At 43.8% G+C, this 13,208-nt stretch overlaps 1 pseudogene across 1 annotated transcript in view; it reads left to right on the top strand.

Annotated features, from left to right (window-relative positions):
- Positions 1 to 589: 589 nt before the first annotated feature.
- Positions 590 to 13,208, top strand: part of LOC144096923 (gastric triacylglycerol lipase-like) — a 32,914-nt pseudogene continuing 20,295 nt past the window's right edge. The window contains exons 1-6 of the transcript XR_013306870.1: positions 590 to 739; positions 2,048 to 2,259; positions 4,337 to 4,448; positions 5,225 to 5,375; positions 7,642 to 7,734; positions 11,297 to 11,455. The product of XR_013306870.1 is annotated as a gastric triacylglycerol lipase-like (transcript). The remainder of the gene's footprint in view (positions 740 to 2,047; positions 2,260 to 4,336; positions 4,449 to 5,224; positions 5,376 to 7,641; positions 7,735 to 11,296; positions 11,456 to 13,208) is intronic.

Here is a 13,208-nt window from a genome sequence, read left to right as displayed (position 1 = left end):
TTCTGTCATGTCCCAGAGATGTAGACGGAGTTAATCACGGAACAGAAACATCAGGATGTCCACACTTCGTTATCGATAGTGGTTAATTTGCTTCCATTTGGAATCCAGCCAGTCAGATCGAACAGGTTAGTCATTCACAAAGCTGGACTAATTTGAACAACAGCTCTAATGCCGTGCCCAATGGCGCGCAATCTCCATAAGGAGCACAAGTCACCTGAAACGCGCAGGGCTTCTGTACGCGAATGCTATTACTGGTCCCGCGAAGCTCGACAGTCGAAGGCACGCTCTCGTGCGACAAGACCTCGCCTAACGAAGGAAGAGGAAATGCTAGCACCTGTAGCAAACGCTCAGTTTAACCTACGCCGCCTCAGCCGCTGAGTTTCTGAGGCGTGCGTTGTCTCATATTTTGCGGCATCAAAAATACAAGACTGTTTCGGTCAAGTGCATTACGGCACCCCTTTGAACTGCTCTTGCTCGACTGGTTTATTGCAGAAATATTTCCAGGAAAGTCTCGTTTGCGATCGTTCCACCGTTAGTCCGATGCGTACATATTCGAAGAAGGGGATAGCCTGCAAAAGCATTTCATGCTGCCTGTGATACCAGACAGCCATCGCCTACAAAGCCTCTTGCTGGTATGCTGAAAGTAAACTTTCTGTGTTTGCTGGCGCAATGTTTAGCATTTCTTTGGTCGTCAAGCGCTACCTTTCTACCGGCAGACGAAGATGCGAAGAAGAACACGGTAAGCTGATATATTCACTTCCCATTTCACAACGGCTAGGTGTCTCGCACTAACGCGCTGACTCCTCGTATCGTATATTTAGGAGGATTTTCTTTTCTCGAAATTAAGCGGCGTTATGTTTTTATGAATACACAGAAAGACGTGACAGGGCCGGCGCTGTCCGTCCTGCCATGTCTTTCTGTGTATTCGTGAAAATATAGCGCTGTTTAATTCCAAGAAAAGAAAATGCATCGCCAACTATAGCCCTATAAGGTGTTTTACGTAGATAAGAGGAATTGTGAATATGTATAGTGTAATAGGGCCTTGGTCTCCCTCTGGTATCGCTATCTCAAGACGACTAATTAACAGTGGATACTTGCCTGTAGAATCTTTCCTGATAATGTGTAGCTTTTAGGCAACGAAATGCCCGTCTACAAAAAGTTTAAAGCGAGTAACAAAGATCCAAGCAGCGAAGTTTATTCAAATCATATTTTGTGCAGCGTTTCTTCTAGCTCACTTCGGCAAGATATATGCTGTTGGGCTATTTTTGTTCATTATTTGGATAAAAAGGGAAGAGTGCGCAAATTAAGACGATATACGTGAACAAGCTTCAATCGCATTCCCCTCTTTTTTTTTTCTGGTAGTTCACATAGTAAACAGGTAAAGAAATAATAATTATTATGGTTCTCTCTTAAGTGGCAGAAGCCCGGTATTTACATTGTTTTGAGAACACAAGTGAAATTTTGGAATCGTCAGTGCAATGCCCGAGAAGAATAAAGCACAATCAAAGCATTATAAAGGAAAGACACTGAGTGCTGGTTCATTGAACTTACTGGATATGTAATGCCAATATAATAAGAGAAATGCAAAGATAATTCAAGAGATTAGAATCACAAAATTAAGCCTCAGCGCCCGTTCAGCAGCAATCAGGTTTTGATGCAAGACGTTAAGTGCACAACTGCAATGCTTGGCTGCAGTGGCCACATTCTTATGAATGCAAATTGCATAAACGCTCGCGTACAGAGTTTTCAGCGATTTACCGGGGAAGTGATTCGCAAAAAGCTTGTTTTATTTTTTAGAAGCCACTGCTTGCCATCTGAAATCAAAATGTCACCCTGTGCTTCATTGCGGGAACACGGCAGACAGTGTGTTACTTTCAAGCTATGCACCGAGACTGAACAGAAGCTGACTCGCGTGTTCTGCAAACTTTGGACGCCGTCTCTACGACAAAAAACACCAGATGGTAGCGAATATTCAAAACAAGAAATTTTCCTCCCCACTCGGGCGTTTCTCAAATGCATTTCTTTTGTCGCGAAACAATGATTCCAGTCAGAGTTAATAGCAAGCAAGGGGTACCCCGTGGAAGAGCACACAGTGACAACGAAAGACTCCTACGTCATCTGGATCCAAAGAATACCGACCGGACGGGCAACCGCGGTAGGATCACCACGTGGACAAAAAAAAACCTGTCGTCTTCTTGATGACCGGTCTGCATGGCACCAGCGCAGACTACGTGGCAAATATGCCCGACCAAAGCCCCGGTAAGACTGCGGACTACGCTTCCCTAGTGAAGCGCCATTTTAAAACAGAACATGGTATTTTTGAGTTTGTAGTTTTAAGTTTTAACAGCATAATTTATGTTGCTTGCAGTGAGTCAAGTTGAAGGGGGAGAGTAAATGTTCTTGCACCTCCGGAGAGTTAAGAAGGAGAAAGTGCTGATAAACTGCCCATGCATCGAAACCGAAAAATACAACAGAGTCAGGCCCAAATGCCACCGAATATTAAAGGTGTATAATTAGTAGATATGCGGTGTACTGTGGCCGAAGGGGACCTTTTTGATTGAGGCATGTCACTTTGCTCGTTTCGATGCGTGGCGCTCCAGCTTGGGCTACGTACCAACAGGGCCAGCTATTTGTCTTAATACCAGAGAGGTACATTTTATATTTATGAAGTGCCGAGAGACGCCACAAAAGCAGCGAGCCATGCAGTCTCGACTGTTGCATACCATTTTCGCACCCGACATTACATACATCATTCAATGTATATGCAAGACGAAACTTTTCTTTCCCTGATGCACTTCCTAATAAGCAGCGCTGATATACGAACAGCAGCTAAGCATGGTGACTAAATGAGCGGTTGATGGCGCTTCGCATCTAGGCCACCTGATAACCACATCAAAAGTGGCGGAGCCCAAGAAAAAAAAAAGCAAACTGCAGCCTGCTCTTATCTGGGTTCTCAGAATCGATGGTCGTGTAGCTGACGATGATAAGTTTTGTATCGAGCGACGAAACCAAAAAATTACGTCGCCCGCAATCTAACCTGGGCGTCGAGGCTCCTTACTCGGGGAAATTAACGCAGACGTTTCGAACTGGCCGCCGCAGTCACTGCTTAACGTAACCAGCGGAAGTTGAATGTGCGCCAGACATAAAGCGCTCCTCATGCGCTGAGTTTCGGTTTGGTGCCAGAAAAGCACGGGATTTTCTCGCGCTGCAGGCCTTTAGAAAATTATGCTTGGCCCTAAAAAAATAATATGGCATCGTCTTCCCCGTGACTAGAAACTCGTAATTCGCAATAACCGTGAGACATCGCTATTTAATTAACTTAACTAGTGAAGTTTAGTAAATTAGAACGCACTTTGCAATTAATGATATCCGCCGCAGCTTAGAGTTTCCTCCTGTAGAGGGTTTCTTTTTTTTTCTTGAAAAATGTTTTCAGAATTTTTTGAAGAGTTCACCGAAGCACCCGGAATGTACCAGGCGTTTCAGTGAAGCCCCTCACTAATTTTTAAAAATAAGGTTTCTGAATTAAAAAGAAGCTTCTGCGGACGTCAAAAACAGGCGAGTGATGCTAACTAGTAAAGAGATTTACTAAATTCTCATGCTTAACTTTCTAACTAATACTGATAGGTGCCTGACTGGAATTAGAAATTTTTATGCGCCTGTTAATGCTAGCCATACCAGTTTTTAGAATTTCTAAAGCCCAATCGCCCTCGCCGCTATGGCTCAACAAATTCTCACCACATCCAAGAATTTTCAAGGGTGTGGCACGCCGTTGGCCCAGGAGGCACAGAAATTATGGCGGCGGAGATCGCTCCCGTAATGAACATATTAATGGGCAGAATTATGCTGCAATTTCCACTTTGAAGGAACGTTGCGCAAGGCTGAACCAACTTACTCTCTAAGCTTTCTTTCTTGATTGTTTCTTCAGGAGCATATAGCCAAACCCCGCTTCTACAGTCGACCTATTATATTACGAGTATGTTAACATTAGAGCTGTCACTCTACCCCGTATTACTTAAGGAGCAACATATACACAGAGTTTAACTGCTGGTTTTGATCCTGAAATAGCCGACGTTGTTTCCGTGCAAAATGTCAACGATTTATGCGATGTATAATACTTCAGTAGAAAGTTACTAAGTTTGCTTAGGTTACTATTTTGGAGTCAGTTTAGTTAACATTTCAAGTTACGGGCCTGCTTCTTCTTTAAACTTCCCCCTATAACTCTCTGCATTTATTGCATACACTTTTACTGATATATTTGTATCACTCCTAATCGGCAAAACCACAAGAATTAAACATGAGCGCTTTAACAGATTTCTTTTGTGACTCTCGCGCTTAGGCTTCATCCTAGCAGATCATGGCTTTGACGTCTGGTTAGGCAACGTGCGAGGCACCAAGTACTCCAGCCATCTCCGCCTAAGTAAGAAGGACAAAACATTTTGGGATTTCAGGTAAATGGGATCAACGATATTCCGAAACTTCTTTTCCCTGAGGAAATTTGTAGTCATTCATTCGATTCAGAATGAGAAGAACAAACTAGAGACAAACTACAGGTCAGTCGGTGCTTGCGAGCTGCGATCGTTAGTTTACGCAACATACCCAAAACGAAAGCAATAAGTGTTCGCGGCTAGCAGCATGGTTATAAGTATAGACGCCGTCACTTTATAATGTAAAAGTTGCGGTATTTACGACGACAGTGCGTATTCGATGCACACATGAACTATGCGATTCCGCCAGGAATCAATAAAATTGTCTTTCCTACGGCTACTTCATATACAAATGAAGGCTCCGTATGGACAACTATTTGCGAGATTTTTTGCACCCGTTCCTTCCGAAATTATCGCGATGATCCCTACCGTCTTGAGCACTAGCCTATATACTTGTAAGAATTCGTGAAAACCGTGGAGATATGTATATGGACTAAAAGAAATGTCAGCAGACTGCTGGGCTGATACTGCACAGTGAAAAACTGCCAACTAAACCGAAATCTTGTACGAACCGGAATGAGAATTAAATGTTTGCATGAGAATTACATCGCCTTAACCTAGATTCTGTCATTGTTTTAGATTACTCAGTGCGCTTCAGCACTTAAGCAAACTGTCAATCACGATCTGATGATATGCACTAGGTCAGCAATACTGTAATTAACTCTGGACAAGCATTGCGTAGCATACAATGTCCATGCTTATCTAAGGGTTCTCCGGTGGCACGCATTTTATTCACGCAGTTTTGACGAAATGATCGAGAGTGATCTTCCGGCGCAAATAGACGCCATCTTGCTCAAAACACAACAGGAAGCACTGCTGTATGTTGGATGGTCTCAAGGAACCTTGATAATGTTCGGCTTGCTCGCTTCAAAACCGGAATACAACAATAAGGTAAGAAGAACGCTGAACCGAAAAAAAGGGGTAAAGGAGGCAAATTACATCGCTAAGTTATCACTGGCGGACGACCTCATGACCGATAATAAATCCATTCCGGTCAGAGGAGGCAAAATGCAGTTTTGCACGCTACAGGGCAGGCATTCCCTGCGGCAGCAGCTAGAACTGAGACATAACTAGTTGCTACCACTGAAAGCTTAACGTGCGCGTGCCGGCACGCGCGGAAGCGTGTGTTTGATTTCAAGTTTAAAGTTGTTTTGGAGCTTCAAAAAGATTGTGCAGAGGTACTACATTGATAATAAAAGAATGAAAACAGCGGAAATCTGTACCCTAATCTATATAATTGCTTTTGGGGGAAAGGAAATGGCGCAGTATCTGTCTCATATATCGTTGGACACCTGAACCGCGCCGTAAGGGAAGGGATAAAGGAGGGAGTGAAAGAAGAAATGAAGTGACAGGTGCCGTAGTGGAGGGCTCCGGAATAATTTCGACCACCTGGGGATCTTTAACGAGCCCTGACATCGCACAGCACACGGGCGCCGTAGCGTTTTTCCTCCATAACAACCACGGTTCTTCCACCGTGATAACAACGCAGCCGCCGCGGTACTCCAATCTGAAGCTTCCTGAAATTGCGTCGGCAGCGTGACTGTGATGTGGCGTCCTCTCACGACGTAAAACTGAAAAATAAAAGTTTTGTTTTTCTTGAATGCCGCGAGGTGGTAGCACACTCTATCTTTGCCTAGAGTAACTGGATAATTTTTGCTACCTTTGCGCACTTAAAAACGCCGTTTCGGGCAATAGTGCTGTCCTAGTGGTCAATTAACATTGATAACAAAAATAACATACGCCTGCTTCGTGCTTCGTCTTCCAACTACTGTTGATCCAATGAGAAGCCAAGCCTCGCAAGGCTGTGCTTCAGTCGAAAACGGAAACTACCGAACGTTTTCGAACATTTTGTTTTGACTGTCGCGATGTACTTCTTTGACTTTCTTGCATAAGTTCCAACGAGTAGTTTTTGAACACGATGAGAAAACAACTGAACAACCGGAAAAGGCAGGAAACCGCCACCAAAATTTGGTTCGGGCAAAAGTTTAACGTCACCAAAGGCCAAGTATGACGCCGCGGATACTGTTAATAATACGTGGTGTGTGAGCGTTAATTGGCTAAACTGGCCATGGCGACAGCTCCAGCTATTATTTGTCTGAAATGTCCACAGCAAGATGGCGAGTTTTTCTCTCAGAAAATGCAAAATGAGTATGGACGGGAAAGCAACCCGTGACGTCACGCACAGAAGGATCTGGCGATAGCTGCCGCGAGGAGTCAGAAGCTCCTTGCCTGTCTCTAGTCGCGGAGGTCCCGGCCCCTGCCCCTTGGCCTGCGTTCCGGAGGTAGGGAGTAGGGGGCCCCCATTCTGATGGCAAATGAAGATTTATCATCATCGCCCGTAGAAACCACCTGGATTGAAGCCACGAAACGGGAAAATTTAAAATTAATGTGCGCTGAAACAAAACATTGCCCGTCTGCTAAATTGAACTGAAATAATCAGAAGGCTTCAGAGAACTTGCCGTGAAAATTTGAGTAAAATGCAAGGAAGCCTAAAAAAAGCCCCAGTATGTCGAAAAAAATCAACTTCGAAATACACATTCTTTACAGGAATCTTGGAAAACCAACAATTCTTGACATACTTAGCGGAGAAAAATTTCAACTTAGAGACAGCAACTAGCATTTGTGCACCATTTGTTTACATTGAAGATCCTTTGCCTGGTCCAATCTATTTTTTTGTTCCTGCCGTGGTGTCTCAACAGTTGTGGCGCTCGGCTCCTGACCCGAAGACGCAGGTTCGATCCCAGGTGCGGCGGTCGCATTTCGATGGAGGCGAAATGCTAGAGGCCCGTGTACTGTCAGTGCATGTTAAAGTACCCCAGGTGGTCGAAATTTTTCCGCAGCCTTCAACTACGGCATCCCTCATAGTCTGAGAGGCTTTGGGACGTTAAACCACGTAAACCAGTACCATCAAATAGTCCCGTTGTGCGCCCTGTACCGAAAACATTCACAATGCCACAAGCAGTGCCCAAGTATGGGGTAAAGCCGAAACTCGAGCTGTTGTCTGCGTGCATTCTTTTCCTGCTCAAAAAACTGAATGACTTCGTAATGATCATAACTGAGCTGCAGTTGTAACACCGCCTTTGTAACGCACTACCAAGGAACACATCGTTGTTAGTGTTACAAACATCACTGCGTGTTCTTTCTGCTTGTGTCCTAGGTTTTACTATTCAACGCCCTTGCACCAGTAGCCTTTCTGGGTCACATTACAGCGAAGATCCGGCTCGCGTTACCAATTGCCGACACGATTACAGTAAGTACTGAATCTTTGTCAAATGTGCACACGCTTTGCAGGCATTCGAATTTATTGTTTCTGTACGTTTCATTCACTGCAGCAATGTTTATGTTACTTCTTAGTACTTCTGATGACGATGGATTTTTATGGTGCAAGGGCGTCTTGGTCAAGGAGCGCCATGGCACAAGGTATTTTTCGGTTACTCAAAGGGGGGTCAAATACCCATTCTCCAAGCATATCAGCCCTTACTAGCCGAGCACCAGGCCAGGGCAAAGCTTGTACCTATTGTATCCCCGGTAGGTACCCGGCGGCACTGGGGATCGAACTCCGCACCTTCCGCATGCGAGGCGGATGCTCAACCACTCGGTCATCGCTGCGGTATTCTTAGTATTTCTATCGGCGATTTTCATGACCTTGAGGAGGCGCCTCAATTCGTGGCGCATGCTGGCGCTACGGAGGACTGCTTCTGCGGTCAGCGATGTAAAAGGGTGATTGGAATTGACATCTGAGCTAGTTGGTTTTTCATTTTCAAAAATTATATAAAGCGCACTTAGGACAACAGACAAGGGAGACCAAACAACACAAGCGCTTACTCGCAACTGGGCGTTTATTCGAGAAACACACAAAAGGAAGAACAATCACAAACAAAACAAAAGCCATCGCGCAGGCGTAACAGGAAAAGTGCTGATGCAGGTGCGTCAAGATAAGAAAACTCTCTTTCATGCAAAACCACCATAGGATCGGCAACCACGTGTGCTGATTCTTACGGATGTGATAGGTGTGATACCTACCTACCACATCCGTAAGAATCAGCACACGTGTGTTGCCGATCCTATGGTGGTTTTGCATGAAAGAGAGTTTTCTTATCTTGACGCACCTGCATGAGCACTTTTCCTGTTACGCCTGCGCGATGGCTTTTGTTTTGTTTGTGATTGTTCTTCCTTTTGTGTGTTTCTCGAATAAACGCCCAGTTGCGTGTAAGCGCTTGTGTTGTTTGGTCTCCCTTGTCTGTCGTCCTAAGTGCGCTTTATATAATTTTTGAGAAGGGTGATTACTTTGAAATTTCAGAATAAATTCGCGCTTGTTCGTCCATGCTGGTAGCTTCCAGTGTGCAAAACAGATTCGTTTTTCGGCTGTGCGAAGGAATAGACCAGAAATAAGGCAGAAAATGCTCTAGGGCGTTTGAAATCATGACATGTGAAAGCAGAGCAGTTGAGAAGCGACAGGCGAGAGCCTTTGGATAGGATTTCTAATCTATGACATCGGCAATGAAGACTTGTACAACGGGCAAATGGCAAAACATGAAGCGAAAATTTTTGCATGAAGCATAAGAGGGGAGCAAAACCCAGTGGTTATCATACTGCTTAGGCAAAAAGCAAGGCCGAAAACTTTGTCAGTCACTGCCGCTTGAGGTCTGGTAAAGCCGTTCCCTTCTGCCTGTTTTTTTGCTCATAAATTTTATTAACCACATGCCTCTTTAAGTGTGCATATAAAGTTATAAACTGGTGCATAAGTGGAGAGCAAGACCAATTAAGTTGCGTTTTCCTGTGCGTGCTTTCCACGGAGCAATTAGCCGCGCCTGTTGCCCTCGGTTTGTTGTAAGCAGTGATAGAAGGCAGGTAATGAATGCAACATCTCTGCAATAAAATTCTATTCGCCCGATTCTACTCAATTATGACCATTCGTCGGTGTGCCTGACTGATTCCAGTGACAGCTAGCGAGAGTATGAGGCAAAAACCAAGCGCAAAAAAAATCAGAATGAAACAAAATAAGCATGCAGTTATATCATCCCTAGCTCTCCGAGGATTACGAAGCGCTGTATCACCAGGCACGCATGCACGGAATGTAATTAGTCCTGCAATCGCAGACACAGTCAGGCACAAATATCTTCGCGCATGAAATGCACCCGTTAGTCAGGTGCTGCTCAGCAATATCAAAATATTGCGCTGCGCATTTACCAATGTGCTCCTAGTCCGAGGAAATATTCCTTTAGGAGCTCAAGGCCGCATGCCAGCGGCACTGTGGTGGTCCTGAAAGCGTTCCACTACTACGTGGAACGCTTGCTCTCTCTTGGAATCCAGTCCGTTACAGTCAAGGGCCAGCTGTTGCCTTGCCTTCGCATCCCATGCCCTGCCCAAGCCCATTTCTTCCTCTTCATTTCGACTACGATGTCATTCAAATGCATTTGTTCCCTCACCCACTTTGTACTATTCCTGTCTCTTAACGTTACACCTATCGTTTTCCTTTCCATGGCTCGCTGCGTTGTTTAACTTAAGGTGAACCCTTTTCGTTAACCTCCACGTTTCTGCCCCAGAGGTGAGTACTGGTAAGATACAGTTGTTGTACACTTTTCTCTTGAGGGATATTGGTAAACTGCCATTCATGATTCGAGATAACCTGCCAAATTCGCTGCACCCCATTCTTGTTCTTCTAGTTATTTCGCTCTCGTGATTCAGATCAGTGGTCACTAAAGTTACCACTTCCAGCACCTCGCTACCAATTGTTAACCGCTGTTCCCTTCCGAGACTGTTGAACATTAGTTTAGTTTTCTGCATATTCATTTTCACGCCCACCATTCTGCTGTGCCTGTCGAGCACATTGATCGTGCTTTGCAGTTCATCTCCTTAGTGATTAGGAAGACAATGTAATCAGTGAATCGCAGAATACTACAGTATGTCTCATGAACTCTCATCCCCAATTGTTCCTAATCCAGGCCTCTATACTTTCTGTTATCAAGCGGTGAATAGCATTGGCGAGATCGTGTCCCACTGCCTGACACCCTTCCTTTTTGAAATTTTATTGCTGACTTTATGGAGGACTATGGTAGCTGTCCAGCTGCTGTAGATATGTTCCAGTATATTTCGATAATGCTCTTCCACACCTTGTTTCAACAAAAAAACAAAATCCCCCTTTTGGGAGGTTTTCCCCGCCAGCACTTTGGAAAATGTCTGCATTTTTCACTGTTATTTTGTCGCCATTTTTTTGCATTGATACTTGTTTTTCTCAAGGGTTAATGAAGGCCAGAGGGCAGGAGCTTCTCAAGCACTGCCCATTGCCCGTGCTAGCGTTTTCCACGCTCTACCATTTATTTCAAGCAGGGGCGGCATAGGAAAAAACGTGTTTATTTTAAAATATTTAATGCAGGAAGCTGGGATAGTTGGTGTTTCTCATAGGAAAACAAGTGAAAGACAACAGGGCGAACGTTCATCCTGCAGCTTTTTCGGTCTCTCTGCGTGTCCCATCGCGCTAGCAATAATCAGGCCTTTCTGTTATTAAAAGTTGGTCGCCTTCACGAATGGAAGCTACATGTTAAAGAAAAAGTTATTTAGAATTCAGTGTCAATTATACCGGAAGGCTCAAAATCCGAATCGATGCCTTCGCCCACAAAAGGCTCAGGCTGCGTTGGCACTCCAAGCTCTGTCTCCTCCCCCCTCCCCCTTTTATTTGTGTTTTCAAAATAAAATATTAAAGATAAAACAAAGATAGAGGGATCCTGGACAAGCAATGGCCTGCCAGGCTCAAAGCCAATTCAAGATAAATGAAAAGGAGCTAACTGTATTTTCCTTTCAATTTGTTTCAGAAAATGCTGCAGTTTTTACTCAGGGGAGCAGCTTTTGCCAAGAAGAACATCGCCATCGACGCCACGAAAAAGCTATCGTGCGGACGAATCCGAAGCGGCAAGTTGTGCCACGCAGGCTTCTACTTTATAAATGGAGGCTTTCCCATAGAAATGAACCAGGTACCGTACGATGCAATCCTTCAGTAATTAAACTGGCTGTTTACAAGCATAAGTTTCACTTAAGAAAGGCTACTATGTTGGTACCTTAAACAGGAAAACATCCGTACAGTGCAACCAACAAACATTTTGTTTATTGCTGCCAGTTACTATTATGCAGTACTCTGCTGTAGCCTTATACCATAATAAGCGTGTAAAATGTGCTGATGTTTCTTGCCTGATTATTTATGATCTGGCCAGATTCGGCAAGTTTTTAAAGCAACAAAAGCTAACGTTTATGAGTCACACGCACTCTTCGCATTGAAGAAACAAATAGCAGATTTTATAGAACAATCTCCCTAATTCTAAAAAGAAATAGATTTAAAGTAATTGCCGTAAAAAATCGCCAAATATTCTAATCAATACTGCATGCTTATAGCAGTAGAAGCCCCGCATGTGTCAACGTTCGGGAAGAGCGCGTATTGAATGTTCCAATGTTTGCGCATGCTCACTGATAACATGCGATCAGTGTGTTTTTATTTATATCCTTTCCAGGGTATACAATTTTCAGAAACTATCAAGCAATATTTCTCATTTCGAAGTCATGTCTGTGTTTTGCATTGTTTAAGACATCATTTTGCGTAAAGGCAATCTTGACCCCGTTAAGCTGTATCTCGCGCTAAGGAAAACTGAATTCCAGTCAGAAATTTGATGCAGGCCAGTAGAGCTCCACTGATGCCTAGTTGGGAATGTCTCCGTTTTTGGGCTTAACATTTGGGGATTTGATTCTCTGCTGGGTCGCCCTTTTTTCGATTCGCTGAGATCGCATGTCATTCTAGGACACAAATACGGGTGGATTGCTGCGTTGCATGAGAGTGCAAATGGGAAAGACATTGAAGGCTTCATTTTCGATTTTTTCTCGATTTTTGTCAGAAGCGGAAACATATTTTCGTGCAAGAAAACAAAGCTTAAGTGTTCCCTTTGAATAATCTACCAGTCTAGCCCTTAGTATTTCCTTTCACTCAGTCTTTCTTCAAGGATTAACTGATCATGTCCAGGGTTTTTTGGGCACAACAGAAAGATTATACTTAGTGGAATGCAGACAGCTTTTAAAAAAATGATACACTAGAACGTCCCCATCAAGTACCGTGGAAAGGTAACTAAAAATGCAGCCATCAGTCTCAGGGAAATAAAAGAACAAGGAAGGAATTTTTTGTCTGCACAGACATCTGTGGCTTCTTCTCAAGAACGAGATACTTCTTCTTGCCACATTGTTGCAGTTATTTGGGAGGTTATTATAGGAAGTTCCGACGCTGCCATTTCCAGCACTACAGCACCCACTTTGCAGTCTATACGCGTGGTCAGTTATTATCGTCGTATACCTGTGAGCCCTCATAACTAATATGTTGAGAGGTTACCGTCTCCCGATGGGCGAAAGTGAAGAAAGTAGTGAAACTGAACCGTCAAATTATCAAAATAGAACTAACAGCGCTGTTTTGCTTGCGCGCTTTACCCGCTGCATTGATTAATATTCAAGTGAAATAGTAAAGGTGCTGGAATGAATGGAATGAAGTTCATGTGAAATGGCGCAGTCAGCAAGTCTAAATTTCCGTGATATTACCATATATTTAGTTCAAATCAGGCGTCCCATTGCTTTTGATTAGAATGAAACACCTATCATTGCCAGAGAAAAAGCAATTATCACAAACTCTGTTTAAGTCTCAATATTAATCATTAGTAGGGGAATCATTAACGAACTAAAAAAGGTAGGTGTAAC

The sequence above is a fragment of the Amblyomma americanum genome, chromosome 7 (assembly GCF_052857255.1).
Source record: "Amblyomma americanum isolate KBUSLIRL-KWMA chromosome 7, ASM5285725v1, whole genome shotgun sequence".
NCBI lineage: Eukaryota > Metazoa > Arthropoda > Arachnida > Ixodida > Ixodidae > Amblyomma > Amblyomma americanum.
The sequence above is the reverse complement of the archived record's forward strand: the minus strand, read 5'-3'. Positions and strand labels throughout refer to the sequence as shown.